The 15875-nt window shown below is 38.1% G+C and overlaps 1 protein-coding gene across 7 annotated transcripts in view; it reads left to right on the top strand.

Annotated features, from left to right (window-relative positions):
• Positions 1-15875, top strand: part of MRTFB (myocardin related transcription factor B) — a 185497-nt gene that overhangs the window by 6277 nt on the left and 163345 nt on the right. For all 7 annotated transcript variants that reach the window (XM_081819987.1, XM_081819993.1, XM_081819988.1 and 4 more), the window contains exon 2: positions 4466-4530. The gene's annotated coding sequence lies outside the window, so the exon portion shown is untranslated. The remainder of the gene's footprint in view (positions 1-4465; positions 4531-15875) is intronic.

The following is a 15875-nucleotide window of genomic DNA, read 5'->3' as shown; positions in this document are numbered from 1 at the left end:
ATTTTGAGTCTATTTTTGTGTGTGTTGTAAGAGAATGGTCCAGTTTCATTCTTCTGCATGTGGCTGTCCAATTTTCCCAACACCATTTGTTGAAGAGACTGTCTTTTTTCCATTGGACATTCTTTCCTGCTTGTCGAAGATTAGTTGACCATAGAGTTGAGGGTCCATTTCTGGGCTCTCTATTCTGTTCCATTGATCTATGTGTCTGTTTTTGTGCCAGTACCATACTGTCTTGATGATGACAGCTTTGTAATAGAGCTTGAAGTCCAGAATTGTGATGCCACCAGCTTTGCTTTTCTTTTTTCAACATTCCTCTGGCTATGCGGGGTCTTTTCTGGTTCCATACAAATTTTAGGATTATTTGTTTCATTTCTTTGAAAAAAGTTGATGGTATTTTGATAGGGATTGCATTAAATGTGTAGATTGCTCTAGGTAGCATAGACATTTTCACAGTATTTGTTCTTCCAATCCATGTGCATTGAGCTCGTTGGATTTTGACTCTGGCTTATGAGTAGTTCTCTTCTTTCTGTGAGTTACACTTTTAACACTTCAAAGTTAATTTTGTATAGGTAAAATATTCATGTTGTTCAAAAATTAAAACAGCTTATTTTGAGGAACTTAATTTCCAACTCTGTTGTGGTCTAACCTGTCCCCTCTCCCCATAAATATCCTCTTTAATTGTTTCCTTTTTTTTTTTTTTTTAAGATTTTATTTATTTGACAGAGAGTGAGCACGTGCATGCACACAAGCAGGGGGAGCAGGAGAGGGAAAAGCAGGCTCCTGCCTGAGCAGGGAGCCCAATGCAGGGTCAATCCCAGGATCCTGGAATCATGACCTGAGCCGAAGGCAGACGTTTGACTGAGCCACCTAGGCATCCCTGTTTGTTTCCTCATAGATGTTCCTTTGTGTAGACACAAGCCAATACCTGTCCTTCTTTGTATATAAAATATAGCACACCATGTAAATTATTCTGTCCCTTGCTTTTTGTTTAGTTAATATACCTTTGGGATCTTTCCATATTAGTGTATAGAAAACACTAGTTAACAGCTTCAGAATATTCCACTGTATATCCGTGCCATAGGTTATTGAACTAGCCCCCATTGATGCATATTTGAATTTTTTCCAGTCTCTTAACAATCACAGACAATGTCCTGGTAAATACACGTGTACACATCTCATTTCGTATATGTGAGATATAAGATATCTGTGGGATATCTTTCCACAAGTGGGATTGCTGGGTCATTGAGCAATGCATTTATAATTTTGTTAAATTCTGCCCTTCTTCAGGGTTGTGAACTCCTGCAAGTAATGCATCAGGGTACCTGTTTCTCCATAGCCTCTCCAACAGTGTTTTCCAACCTTTAGATTTATATTATTCTAATAGTGTAGTTTTAATGTGCATTAGTTTGCTATGAATGAGGCTGAGCATCTTTTCATATGCTTAAAGGTGATTTCTGTTTCTATGAACTATCTGTTCATACCCTTTGCAATTTCTCATTTCGATTGCTTTTTTCTTATCAATTTCTAGGAATGTATAAATTAGATTAACCCTTTAGGATGTGAGTTGCAATTTTCCCAGTTTGTTACTTGTTTTTTATACTTTCATGTATTTTGGTATAGAGAAAGCTTCAAAGATTTTTCTTTAAATTTTAGGTAGTTAATATTAATCTTTTATGTGTCTGGATTTTGAGTCACAGAAAGGCCTCCAAGAATTTGAAATTTGTTCATGTTTTCCTTAAGTACTTTTGTGGTTTCATTTTTTTTTTTTTAAAGATTTATTTATTTATTTGAGAGAGCGAGAATGAGAGAGAGTACATGAGAGTGGGGAGGGTCAGAGGGAGAAGCAGGCTCCTCGCTGAGCAGGGAGTCCGATGCGGGACTCGATCCCGGGACTCCAGGATCATGACCCGAGCCGAAGGCAGTTGCCTAACCAACTGAGCCACCCAGGTGCCCTGTGGTTTCAGTTTTACACTTACATCTTTGATATATTTGGGATTTATTCTGGTGCTCAAGGATAGTATATAGATTGAACTTTATCTTTTTCTATGTAGCTGCCAGTTATCGCTACCATTTGTTTCAGAATACAATACATCTTGATTGTATTCGGAACTTCCAGGTGTATTGGAGCATCTCTGGACTTCCTATTCTATTCCATTAGTCTTTCTGTTCATATACCAGTACATGGTATTGGTTTTACAAAATGTCTTAGTTTTCCCTGTTGCCCTTCATTTTCCTGGCAATTTTTCCTTGTTTATTTTTCCATGTGAACTTATAATCATTTTGTCTAGTTCCAGAAAAGAAAACACTTAAAAAATTGAGATCATGTTAAAATTATAAACTAATTTTACAGAGAGAATTGCTGTCTTTCTGATATTTTCCTATCCAAGAACATTGTGTATTTTTTCATTGGTTTGATTCTACTCTTGAATCCTTTTGGAGCATTTCAAAGTTTGTCTTATATAGGTTTTGCCAATTTTTTGTTAAAATTTTTTGTATGTAGTTTATCTTTTTTGGTGCTTTTGTGAGATCTCTTTATCTTCTCTGAGTGGTTTTGACTGTGTGTATGAAAGCTGTTTTTCTGTGTAAGCACAGAAATCGACAGACCCTGAATTTATAAGTCGTTTTTAACAGACTTTAAATTCTGCAAAATCCCTTATATATTTTTGCCTAAGAGAAAGAGCTTTGGGAGTCAAACTTGCAGTTTAAATCTGTGTCTGCATTTATTAGTTCTGTGGTCTTCGGAGATCCCGTTTGACTTCTCTGAGCCTCAGTTCCCTCGTCTGTAAAAGGAACAATTCTCTCCGTATCAGAATGTTGGAGGAATTAAAAAAGAACATATGAAACTCATCACTTAGTGCTGCTTCCGCCACCAGCGTCAATGTGGGTTGAGGCTGCTGGGTTTTTTTTCTTTTTCCTCCTCTTACCCCTGTCACTTTGGAAAGAGGAAAAAAGAAACCATGAAAAAAAACAGTAAGGTATTAGAATTGAAATTAAAAGTAAGCTGTGATTCCATTTTAGCAGGGTAATCAGTGTGCTTGAGATCAGGGAGCAAACTCAATGGGGCACTTGAGGCCCCTCCTGCTTTTTGGCCTCACTACTCATTGCTCAGTCAGATGCACCCTGACAACAAGGCTGCTTAGCATTCCCCAAAGGCCCTGTGTTTCCTATAACGCTGTCCCTTCCACCCAGAATGTTCTGCTACCTCATTCTGCCCGTTCGGATACATAGTGCCCCACACCCACTGAGGAAAAGTATCTGTCTCCTTGTGCAGCTCGTCTGCCCTGTAGCATGGGTCTTGATAGACTGGAAACTGCGGAGAGAAACTGCATCTGTCCGTCCATCAAAAATGCCCGGGAGGGGCGCCTGGTTGGCTCAGTTAGGCATCTGCCTTCAGCTCAGGTCATGATCTCGGGATCCTGGGATCGAGCCCCTGCACTGGGCTCCTTGCTCACCAGGGAGCCTGCTTCTCCCTCTCCCTCCGCTGCTCCCCCTGCTTGTGCTCTCTAGCTCACTCTCTTGCTTTTAAATAAATAAATAAAATCTTAAAAAAAAATGCCCAGCAAAAGACCTGGCAAAGTATAGATACTCTGGTATTTGTTAAATAAGTGAACAAATAATTGACTTTGATCTTTCTTTAGCCTTATGTTATGTATCTGGGTAACTCTTATCTCATCCAGTATACTGTAAGCCCCTTGAGGATGAGGATTATGTCATTTTGCAATAATAACAATGATAATAATGGTGGTGGTGAGAGGTAAATAGACTTATTATGTAAGAGCATATATTAATAAAAATAAAAATTAATATTTATTATGTTCCAGGAGCTGTTTTACAGTCCCTGATGTGGATTAGCTCATACAATCCTCAGCAATCCTATGAATTGGGTACTATTATTAGACATATGGGGAAATCAAGGCACACCAAGGTTGAGGAACTTGCTGAAGACCACACATGCTAGGAAGTGCTAGAGCTGAGATTCAAATGCAGATGTTCTGAGTCTAGCAACCCAACCCTTTTTTTTTTTTAAGATTTTATTTATTTATTTGAGAGAGAGAGAGCATGAGAGAGGGGAGGTCAGAGGGAGAAGCAGACTCCCTGCTGAGCAGGGAGCCCGATGTGGTACTCGATCCTGGGACCCCAGGATCATGACCTGAGCCGAAGGCAGTCGCTTAACCAGCTGAGCCACCCAGGCGCCCTAGCAACCCAATTCTTAACCTGTTACGGTGCTTTAGACCTGTTTGTTGAATGCGTCATTTACAAGTTCTTGAACAATTTAGGAAAAGTTATTTGATTACACTTGCAACTTCTCAATTTCCTTCCCAACCATCCCTTCTTAGTAACTTCTGTTTTGTTCTTTCCAATTTATCTTGGACTTCCTGCTCTCCAGGAGGCTTTCTGTGACCATCCCCACCAGGCATATAATAGGTATTCAGTAAAAAGTAATATTTACTTTTTCCCCCCACAGGCTCACAGTAAAGGTGCTAAGAAAGAGAATGTAAGACAGGAAGATAATTAAATATTTTTACTGAGGTAAGTTTTTTATGATTTAATTTTTTTTTTTTTTTAAAGAAACCTCTCCCCACCCCCCACTGTTGTGAAAATTCTTCTCCGCAGCCTGCTTTCTTAAGATGTAAGAGGGAGAATGTTCTAGGAGTATTTTACGTTCATGGAACCTGGGGTTCTTAAGGTGGATGCCAGGAACATGGGTTGTTTGAACAAGGTTATTTGGCTTTCTTTACTTCTTTGAATCTAATCTTTAAATTCCCATGGCTTCATTGTCTTGAAGTTTGGTACTAAGGAGATCCAGCAGGTGGAAACCCATAAACTGCTTGGTGGTTCTGTATACTTACAACATTCAGTGAAAACTTTGTTTTTAGAACAGGGAACTGAAGGGATTTGAAGGCACGTTTGGTGAGATAGCAGCACTTCTTTCCTTAAATGAGATATGTTGTATTTTCTTATTATAATAGAAAAATCTTCCATCAGTACAAAACAACATACTGACACAAGTAAACACCTAACTCCTGTCACACAGAAATGACTGCCATTTATATTTTGGTGAACATACTTCTATGGATATAGAAGTATTCATATACAAATTATTAAATATATTGGTTTACACTACATATGGTAGTCTTTTAACGCAACAGTGTATATTATATATCTCTACACATGAATTGTAAAAGGCATGTGTAACTGTACATGATGATTTTACTGACTCTCGTATATTTCATTGTTTGGAGGCACCATGGTTTGTTTAATCATTCCTTTGATGACCATTTAGATTGTTTTTAGTGGATAATGGCATGTTGATTAACCCTGTACTCACACCATTGTATACTTGTTCATTTATCTTCCTAGAAGTATGACTGCAGAGTCAAAGATGATGCACATTTTAAATGTTGATACATATGGTAAACTGCCCTCTGTAAAGACTACCAGTTTATCACCACCACCCACCCCCACCAAGTCAATGAGAGTCTTGTTTTCCATACCCTGCCCACACTGAGTTTTGTTAATCTTTAATCTTTGCCCATCCAATAGGAGAGAAAAAAAAATGGTATCTTTGAGATAGCAAGGTTTTTGATTGAAATAAGCCTTTTATGTTTTCAAAGACCCCTTTCATTTGATATTCTTCCTTACATGAAGAATTTTCTTACTGAGAATATAACCTGTGATTCTCATGTCTAAGTGAGACACTCTCTTGGGCTTTAATATGATGAAAATGTTGAAATATGTTGAGTCTTTTGTTTTTAGTTCTGTTGCCCTGATTACCTCATTATAAATATTTTTAAATTATTGGCAACTAACTAATTGTTTTGGATACCAAAGGTTTTCCTCTGTGGGGAGCAGTACTCTTGTTTTTTATTCATTTATAGTGGAGCTTGAAAAAGCTTTAAAAATTAACTTGTTAAGGTCTTTCGAGCATGGATCCCAATTGCAGAATAGCATAGAGAATGGGATTCACAAACTCAGGTGACAATGAAATACTTGCTGAGTTTGTCAATTATGTGAATATGTGTTTAAATGTAAACCTGTGAATATCGATGTCAAATCCCATCTGTCCAGAGTATTTTACTGGTTTCTGATACGAATGTGAACTCAAATTTATGTTTATTTTAGATTTTATTTCAATCAAATAAGAGTTACTTAAAGTCTCCCATGAAACAGACACCAACTGTGTCATTGTCCTAGTGTTTGTTCTTTAACTTAATAAAAAGTCAACTAAAATTCATCTTTTTTTGCTATATATGAAATGCATCTTCTTATAATATAGATTGTGTTTCATGTGGGTGCTTGTCTTTTCATTCCAAGTTCACATTTTTGAGGCTGGGACCAAGTATGTTTTATCCACCAGCTTCCATCCAGCAACTGGTGTGACACCTGGCATGTACATGGCAGACACTCAAATTGTTTTGAAGGAATTAATTATTGGTGTATATTGGTATTGTTGAGTTAGAACTCAGATGTGAGATGTGCCTTAAATTTTAATTAAGAAATTTAATTTCTTGGAGAAGACTAGTATCTATGACTTTTAAATGCACTAAATCTAGACATACATAATTGTAGTGACACTTGCTACAGTAACATTTTGTGATACTTTATTTGGATTATTGATTTAGACTATATCCCATTTATTTTCAGAATCACATGTACTGCTGTGTTTTAAATCTGCTTTGTTTGTTTTTTACTGTTGCTGTTAAGGGCAAAGTAAGTATCTAGGTAAGATGCCAGATGTTAATTCAAGAATCCTAGGATGTTTAGTATTATAGACCTGGGAATATTTTTCAGTTATGTTATTTGAAGACAAGAATAAAGTAAATACCCCAGATTTTAAATTATAATGGAGAGAAATTGAGTTATATTTTAATTGTGCGGTTCAGCATTTATTAAAAATAGAAGTGGAGAAATAGATTGCCAGCCATTGAGAAGAATGTATAAATCTTTGTCCAGTATCCTGCCTTCTAAGCTTTTCTGACTCCTAAACCAGTTTTTCACAGCCAAAATAAACAGAGCACATGGAGCAAGCACTTAATAGATTTAAGCTGTTGTAGACTTTTGTTTCATACATTTTGTTTCCACTGGAATATGGGATTCTAAAGAACGCATGAGCTAGATTTTAATTAGTACTTTAGCAGCGGTTATTTGCATGTAAAAAATTTTAAATTGATTAAATAATCCCCTAGCAATTTTTATTTGTCCTTTAATTTCCTTAGCAACCCCTTAATAAATAGTCCAAAAGTCAAATCTAGGCAGACCTAAAAGGAAACTACTGAGTCTTCATTAGTGGGGTCTAAATTAATGAGATTTCCTGGACTTTTTCCTTGGATATTTTGTGGCTAATGGTATAACCTTGTGTTTGTTTTCTAAAATAACCAAAGTTCTGGGTTCTTGAAACTCTTTTCTGTGGTGGTATAGGAATTTGCTTATATGGTAGCTTTCATTTCACTGATGAGTTAATTTCTTTAATCGCATGCTTTAAAACCTTATTTCTAAAAATACTCCTGAAAAGTGAGGAATTACTAGTAGTAGTTAAACCAAAGTCTTAATTAAAATTAAGACTTTATCCTTTATTTCCCCTCTTAGCTGCATTTGTAAAAATTGTTATACTGTATTTAAACAGATTTTAAGGCATTCTTATGTATGGGTTGGATTTTGTGCATTTGTAACGATTTCTTCCTATTTTAGGCATGAAGCTTAAAGTTTAGACTGGCAGTATAAGTGGTTATTTGATTGGAAAGTTGGAAAGAAGAAAAGCTGTCTTCATATCCAGAATTTGTGGTGGTAGAATACTCAGATGAAATGGTTTCATGATCAGGGTGAGAGTATGGAACTTCAGGAGTGGAAAGGCATTTTTAAGTGCCTATATGCAGCATAGATCCCCAGGAAGCACCCCAGGCTGACTTCTGCAGTCTGCATACCTGGGTTGATCTCTCACAAAGGCATTATTATTACCCCTGTGAGGTGAAGAGGGGTGGAGAGCAGTAGCTTTGGGCCTCAAGTTCCAAAGTGAGCACAGGGCTTAGAGAAACTCCCTAGGGAAATCTCCAGCTTCTGACCGTTCCATCCTCCTTGAGAAATTTCCTTCCTTGCTGACCCTGGAAGCTTTGCGTCGTGGTGGGTGTGATAGAAATATGGAGCTGGGCAGAGGGAGTCTGACTCCTGTCTATTACTGCAGTGTCCAGATACCCTCTTTAAATAGACTTCCAACATGGGAGCATGGCTAATCACATCATAGCAGTGTGATGACAAATATGAGAGTTCCATGCAAACTTGGCCTTCGTGCCCGTTTGGTTTGTTCAGAGAGGAGACCCAGGTCATGGGGAGGGTTGTGTTTGTGTATGTTAAACCTAGTAAGTTTTGTTTTAAATAGATTTCAGTCTATTCTAATGTGACAAAGTTTTTCAGTCTGAATGTTCTAGCAGCCATCATTCAAACATTAATTGCTGTCAGTGGGAAAGGATATCCTCCTACATCTTTTCTGGAGTGCTTGAAACCATCCCACTTCCTTTTTCTTTTACCTTAAGAACTGATTAGTGACACTTGGGAATTATAATCAGATGGCATCAATCTTTCCAGAAAGGTTACCAATTATTGCACTGAAAAATAGGCATTTCTTTCTAATAGTAAGTGTTTCTCTTGGTGCGTCTCTCTCAGTTCAGTACTTTTAAATACCTTTTAGGTGAATGAATGCTTTGTGTCATGCCCTGATTTAATACATTTAAAACAGACTTTATTGATGGCTTTCTTACTTTCAGTTCTATGGGAGGGGACAATTTATTTAATATGAAATCTTCATAGGACCTTTTGGTTGTTTAGATGTCCTCAAGGTAGAAAAAGGATGGCTGATGTCAATTACTTATACTATGATATAAGCTCTAAAATGAGCATTTTCTGTGAAGCGTTGAGAGTGGTGGCGATTTGCATCTTGAGCAGTTGGCATTCCCTCATTTTGTCCTTATAAACTCGGAGGATAGATGTAATCACCCAGTTTGAGAGCATGAAATGCCTTAGTTAGGAAAGTTGTCCTTGGGCGCTCAGCTAGTATGTTAAAAACCAAACTAAGCAGTGACTTGAATTCATATCTCTCAGGCTCCAAAGTCTGTGCTCTCTTCTTACAAACACCAGCAGAGAAAGGGGTCTCAGAGTTGTTAGAATGTTTCATTATTGTAGATACTTGAAATGTCCGACTGAGTGAAGTCGAAGCTACTTTATAACCACCATCCCCGTCATTCTCACCATTTCTTTATTTCTAATGTTCTTCAGCACCCACTGATGAAGTGAAGAGCCTGCCAGGGTGTCTGGCTCACTGTGTTCAATACAACATAGGCTTGTTTAATTTAGCAGTGCTCGGAGATGAAAGGTTCATGACGGCCAAGTACAAACAGACCTTCTGTGGGATGTTAATTTTGTTACAGGAGGGAATGCTTGTTTTTCATTTTTTCATGAGCTAAAAAGGACTTTGACTTGTTTAAATCTGTGTAATCAAAGGGAAGCGAGCAGTGCTGCTAAACATTTTTTTCTTTTTTTTTTTTGGTTCAGTCTTCGGTTAATTCCATTTCATACCTGCCAGCGTATTGCAAATCGTGTGCTCTTTTGTTCTTTGCTCTTTTTACTTTGGATCTAATTTTATGGTTGGTCGCTGTGGGGATTTAGTGGTAGGAAAATAAATCATTTCCTCCTCTGAACAGATTGTGTGTCTTTTACAACAGGTTATCCTGTAGCAGGCAGAGTGATTCAGTAAGGCCCCTGCACAGAGGTGTCACTATATGATTTTGTGCAGTATACTGTAAATTTCAGCTCATACCTTTAAAGCACACAAGTTAATGGACTTTAGTATCTTCAGAGCTGTGCACCGAACCTCCCTACCTAATCCCGGAACACTTTGATCACCCCAGAAAGAATGCCCATCCCCATTAGTAGTCTCTCTTCATTCTTCTCTCTCTCCAGCCCCTGGCAACCACTGAGCTGCTTTCTGTGTCTGTGGATTTGCCTGTTCGGATATGCTATATGAATGGAGTTATAAAGCATGTGGCCTTTCGTGTCTGGCTTCTTTCACTTAGCATGTTTTTGAGGTTCATCTGTGCTGTAGCATGCATCAGAATTTCATTCCTTTCTGTGGCTAAGTAATATTCTATTGCCTGCATATGCCATATTTTGTTTATTCATCCGTTGATAGGCATTTGGGTGTTTCCCATGGTTTGGCTATTATGAATAATACCACTGTGACCATTCATGTGCAAGTTTTTGGGCAGACTTATCTTGGATGCAGACCTAAGAGTAGAGTTGCTGGGTCTTATGGTAACTCTGTGTTTAACTTTTTTCCAAACTGTTTTCCAAAGTGGCTGTCCCATTTTACATTCTCATCGGCAATACTGAAGGATTCCAGTTTCTTCACATCCTGCCCAGCGCTTGTCATTTTGCTGTTGTTGTTTCCATGGCAGCCATCCCGATGAGTGTGAAGTGGTGTCTTCTTGTGGTTCTGATTAGCATTGCCCTAATGACTCATGATGCTGAACATCTTTTCATGTGCTTCTTGGCCACTTGTATATCTTTTTTTTTTTAGAGAAATACCTGTTCACATTCTTTTTCCATTTAAAAAATTAGGTTGTGTTTTTATTGTTGAATTGTATGAGTTCTTTACATATTCTGGATACACACATGCACGTACCCATATCCTTATTAAAACACAAATAGTCCAATTTTCTTCCCATCCTGTGGATTGTCTTTTCATTTTCTTGTTCTTTGAGGCAGTTTTAAATTTTGATTAAATCCAATTTATTTTTCTTTTGTTGCTTGTATGGGCTTCTCTCTGAAGTTTTTTTATAAGTTAAAAAATCATAACTTATTTTTAGGCATCTCCCATGTAAGAAATTGGTGCAAAATGGTCAGCTGGTTAACTATACAGTGGGTTAGAGGCATTAAACATCTTCTGTGTTTGCAAGTATTCTCATCTGATTCAATATGAAAAAGACCAGGTTTCCTAACCTAACACCCAATTGCCCCCTTTCATCCGCTTTTAATTAGAAAGTTGCCTTTCAGGGTTCTGCATAGCTCAGAATGCATGCATCATTCTGTGAACATTGTAAGTGTTCCATATGCACTGAGCACTTCACAGGGCTCAGGGAGCCAGAGGTGAGTGGAATGTGGCTCTGTCCTCAAGGAACAAGAGCACAGTGCTATGTGAGGAGTGTGCACAGAGGACAGTGGAGAGATGCAGAAGTAGGAGGCGGGACTCTTCTGGATCTAGGTGAGAACACCTCCTGGAGGAGGAGACGCTTGTGGTCCGTCCACAAAGATGGTTAGGTGATCAGGACTTCTCTCTTCTGGCTGCTTGCTGCTGTGTATGCCATGTGCCCTAACACCAGATACTGTATAGCAGCCATATTTAGAATTACTTATATCATAAAAGACAGATGTAGATGGGATCGCTTGATGCCTAGAAGTGAGTCTAAACAAAACCACTTGTCTTGAATTTCTTTAGGTTTCCAAAGTTTTCGAAAGGAAGATGTCCTCCTTACTAGTTCAGCATGATGTGTATGTCTTTGTCTGTCTAAGCTGAAGCCCATGTAATCCATATAATCAAGGCATAAAATATGAGGCAGGGAGTAACAGTTGCTTGGCTGGGGAGGAAGATTGATTATAGAGAGTCGGGTGTATTCTGTTGAGGAATTTAGATTTTGTCCATATCAAGGAGAGCCATTGAATTGTCCAGCATGGGAAGGGTGATATGATCACTCTGGTGACTGTATTTGGGGATGCTGGATGCAAGGGGCAGGATAGGGACAGAAGACCCATTAAGCTGTTAAGTGGGTCCAGGTGGGAGTTGATGAGGACCTGAACTAGGGCATTTGTAGTAGAATTTGGGTAAGTCATAGGCTGAAAGGTTTAGGAGGTATTAGGAATCCTGGCTACAGGTAATAGAAACCCTGCCCAAACATTAAGTCACAAGGGGGATGAATTGGGAGGTTCCTGGAGAAGGTCCAAGAGGAATGAAGTGCTGCAGAAACCTGGACAAGCTCAGGGGCTTGAAGGGTTGGGGTTGGTACTCATTCTCACAGGGATTCTTGCTCCTAGGTCTGCTGCCTCCAGTTTCTCCACAGGACAGGGGCTATTTTCACACTCTTCAACTAAGAGGAAGAAAGAGCTTCTCCCTCCAGCTTTAGTTTTTAAAATCCCAGGGACCCTCATGGCCTTGGGTTTTATGCCTTCATTGGAATTTTCTACCACCACCACTTTGGGAGTTCCCAGAAGAAGTAAGGAAAGGTCGTTCTGGGTAGAGCCAACCATGTACATCTACTCTGGGAGTGCAGGCGGGACCCAGAGAATGAGGAGATCTGAGGAGGAAGGGAAGGTCAGGAATGCCTCCCAAGTTTGTGGCTTTGGTAACCTGGAAATGGCACCATTTCCATCCAAGAATAAGGGCTCAGGGGGCAAGCAGACCAGAGTGCAGTGAGTAAACTGAGTTCATTTTTAGACTAGCTTAGACTGGCACATAGGGCTAATCACCATTTGTGTGTTATATATTTTTATGATTATTTGATTAGTTTGTCTTCCTTCACAGTTTGAAGCCCCATGAAGGCAGGACTGTTGTCTTGGCTGTGAATCTCCAGAGCCTCCCATAATATACTTGGCATGTAGTAGGTATTCAGTAAATATCTATATGAATGAATAAATTCAGATGAACCTGTCCAGCAGGCAGCTGGATGGACAGTTTGGGTCTCAGATGAGGACAGGAAATACAGATTTGGGGTATCAGTGTAGGACTAGATGGTAGACAAGCCTTGAGAGTTATCCTTATTGGCTAAGAGACTTATGAAAGTTCAGATATTGTGTAGACCTGTAATTTTCATGTCCCTGTGATAAAATTATGCCCTTTTTCACTTTGCCCTGCCTAGTATTTAATGCCAGTAATTTCTACTGATGATCCTACCGATGATTTTTTAAAAATTCTGTGGCAGATCAGAATTAGATTTGTGACAGTTAGGGAAATAAAGGTGATAAAGACAGAAATTCTGTTTCCTTTTAAGAATAACTGACTCATAGGATGAAACCTTGGATATGATTTCAGATCACTCCTGTAAACTCTCAAAAAAGATGTTTATAAAACACTTGGAACAATACAGATTGTACTAAGAAAATGTGCTTTGATCAACTCTGGAGATACAAAGCAGGGAGCTTAATAAATCAAGTCCTATTTGTGAATGGAAAGGACTGGGAGTTCACCTTAAAAGTAAGAATTCAGTTCACATCAAGACTTAAAATTTTATATTCTGGATTGCAGATGTTAACTTAGTTTCATCTTTTGTATAAGAAGAAAATGAATTGCACATTTCAATTCTTGGCATCTTGAAATCTGACTCCTGATTCCTATCTCTTAATAACCATTGGAACACTAGTTTAAAAATGGAATTTGACTTTGGTTTTTTACCCTTTAATTTTGAGGTGAGTGTGCTTCCAGCTCTGTCTTCCTTCTATATTCAGGAAAACCACACCACTGGTAGCTTGAATATGCCATAATTTTTATTATTTAAATATTAGAAACACAGTTGTATTTATATAAAGTAGTAATACTATATTCACACTTGGGAGAGGTGGTTTGTTTCATTTTAAGGCATAAATACAGTTGTATTACTTTTGTAGGCTGAATACCCTCCTCTTAACCACTCTGCCATATGTCAAGATGTTACATTAGTGTCTTTATTGCCTAGATTCTTCTTTCTGCCCCCACCCCCTGCAGTAAAGATATGAGCATTTTTACTTATTTAATTTTCCACCAAAGAACTTTACTAAATTTGCCTGACTACGAATACAGGCCAGTGTCTTCTAGCAAGTTATAATTTACTAGAGCATTTCTAAGAACTCAAATTGAGTAGCTTATAGCATCTCAGTTTTTAAAATTACTATATGTATATATATATAAAATCTTAAAAATATAACTCAGATCATTTTCTTTTGGTTTATAGATTAGTGCTTATTCTTTCAGATAGAGTTTCAACAAATACCTAATATGCTAAGACTTTGTATATTCTGAATTTTACCGAACCTGCTCAAAAACTGGAAAAGAATACATTTGGGATTTTAATGACAATGAGATCAGTATTATGGGTTTAATTTCCTGCATAAGTTAAGTTATTAACTACATTGAATATTATTAATTACATGGAAAAATCACTGTCTTGAGACCCTAGGCCCCTGCCAGTTGTATCCCTTTTGAAATCAGTTTACGGGGCCGAAATAAAAGAATGTCGATTTCTGGAGGTACCCTTATCAGCTCCTGGAAAAAATGGTTAAAATGCATGTGATGTAGTATAGCTTATTCTATATTCTGAAATAATTTTGTTCTTTAAGAGGTAGTTAGCTTTGGTGAGTGCTGTGAATTGTGTAAGACTGTTGAATCACAGACCTGTACCTCTGAAACAGATAATACATTATATGTTAAAAAAAAAAAAAAAAGAAGATAGCAGGAGGGCAAGGATGAAGGGGGGGAAATCGGAGGGGGAGACGAACCATGAGACACTATGGACTCTGAAAAACAAACTGAGGGTTCTAGAGGGGAGCGGGGTGGGGGGATGGGTTAGCCTGGTGATGGGTATTAAGGAGGGCACGTTCTGCATGGAGCACTGGGTGGTTATACGCAAACAATGAATCATGGAACACTACATCAAAAACTAATGATGTAATGTATGGTGATTAACATAACATAATAATTTAAAAAATACAAAAAAAAAAAAGAGGTAGTTAGCTTCATTCTTTACTAATTAACTCTTCAGAGATAGCATCATTCAAAATAGAAAAGTTCACAGCGTGGATGTCCAGCAGGGAGGAGGCAGCTCTTATGGATAGTGGGAAACACGTGGCGCGGGAGATAGAGAGAGGCCTGCATCCCCCCTGCAGGTGATCTCTGGGCTGGTCAGGGTCCTTCCTCTGTTGCCTCACCTAAAATGACAAGATCACTTTCCCAGACATGGGATTTCCACTCAATGAATTTTGGATTTTCTGATGACTGATAAATATAATTCAAAAAGTAGCATTAAATAATGGAGGAGGAGGAAAATGTGAACATCCTGTCCCTACCTAGATTTAGTCTAATTAGGGGAAGAATTTATCTGAGTTATGGAAAGTATAAAACAATTGAAATGCACTTCTGAGTTAAGTGTGTGTAGAATTTAGGCTAATACGTTGCCTCGTGGCTACAAAGAATCTGTTAAGTGATTCTAAATAATTTACATGTATTCTGTATGTAAAGAGACTTTTCTAGTGTGCTTCAATTGTAGTTTCTGTAGTTTAAGTAGCTGAGAGATCTTGTTTATTATGTTCTCTACTTAATAGCCTTTCTTAATAGACAAAGAAAATGCAGAAGCTATTCAACCAGTTCTTGCTCCTATGTTAGTGAAGTCTGAATTTAAGTGAGTTTTACTCGACATCTTAAAGATAGCAAAATAGTGTAAAGATATTCTGTGAGGGTGAGCGTGTGTGTTTTGTAGACTTCACTTATGCGTGTATTAGCCATGAAACCCCAGTAGCATATATGATAGGTTATTTTCAGAGGGCTGTGGAAAGCCAGACTAGCAGTGTCTTCCCAGGGCTCCAGGCTTACCATTTGAAACCACGATTCCATGTTGTCATGAATGAAATGTTGAATCCTGGGAGGAATGACGATGCCTCATTTAGGCATCTTATCGGTTATAACTTCATACTGTATTACTTGCTCATATGATAAACACTGATAGGATTTTATTTCTTTTTTTTTTTATTCTTATGTTAATCCCCATACATTACATCATTAGTTCTAGATGAAGTGTTCCATGATTCATTGTTTGTGCATAACACCCAGTGCTCCATGCAGAACGTGCCCTCCTCAATACCCACCA

Source organism: Leptonychotes weddellii, chromosome 5 (genome assembly GCF_054177405.1).
Source record: "Leptonychotes weddellii isolate Sample4059 chromosome 5, ASM5417740v2, whole genome shotgun sequence".
Lineage (NCBI taxonomy): Eukaryota > Metazoa > Chordata > Mammalia > Carnivora > Phocidae > Leptonychotes > Leptonychotes weddellii.
Note: the sequence above shows the minus strand (reverse complement) of the source record. Positions and strands in the feature narration are given on the sequence as shown.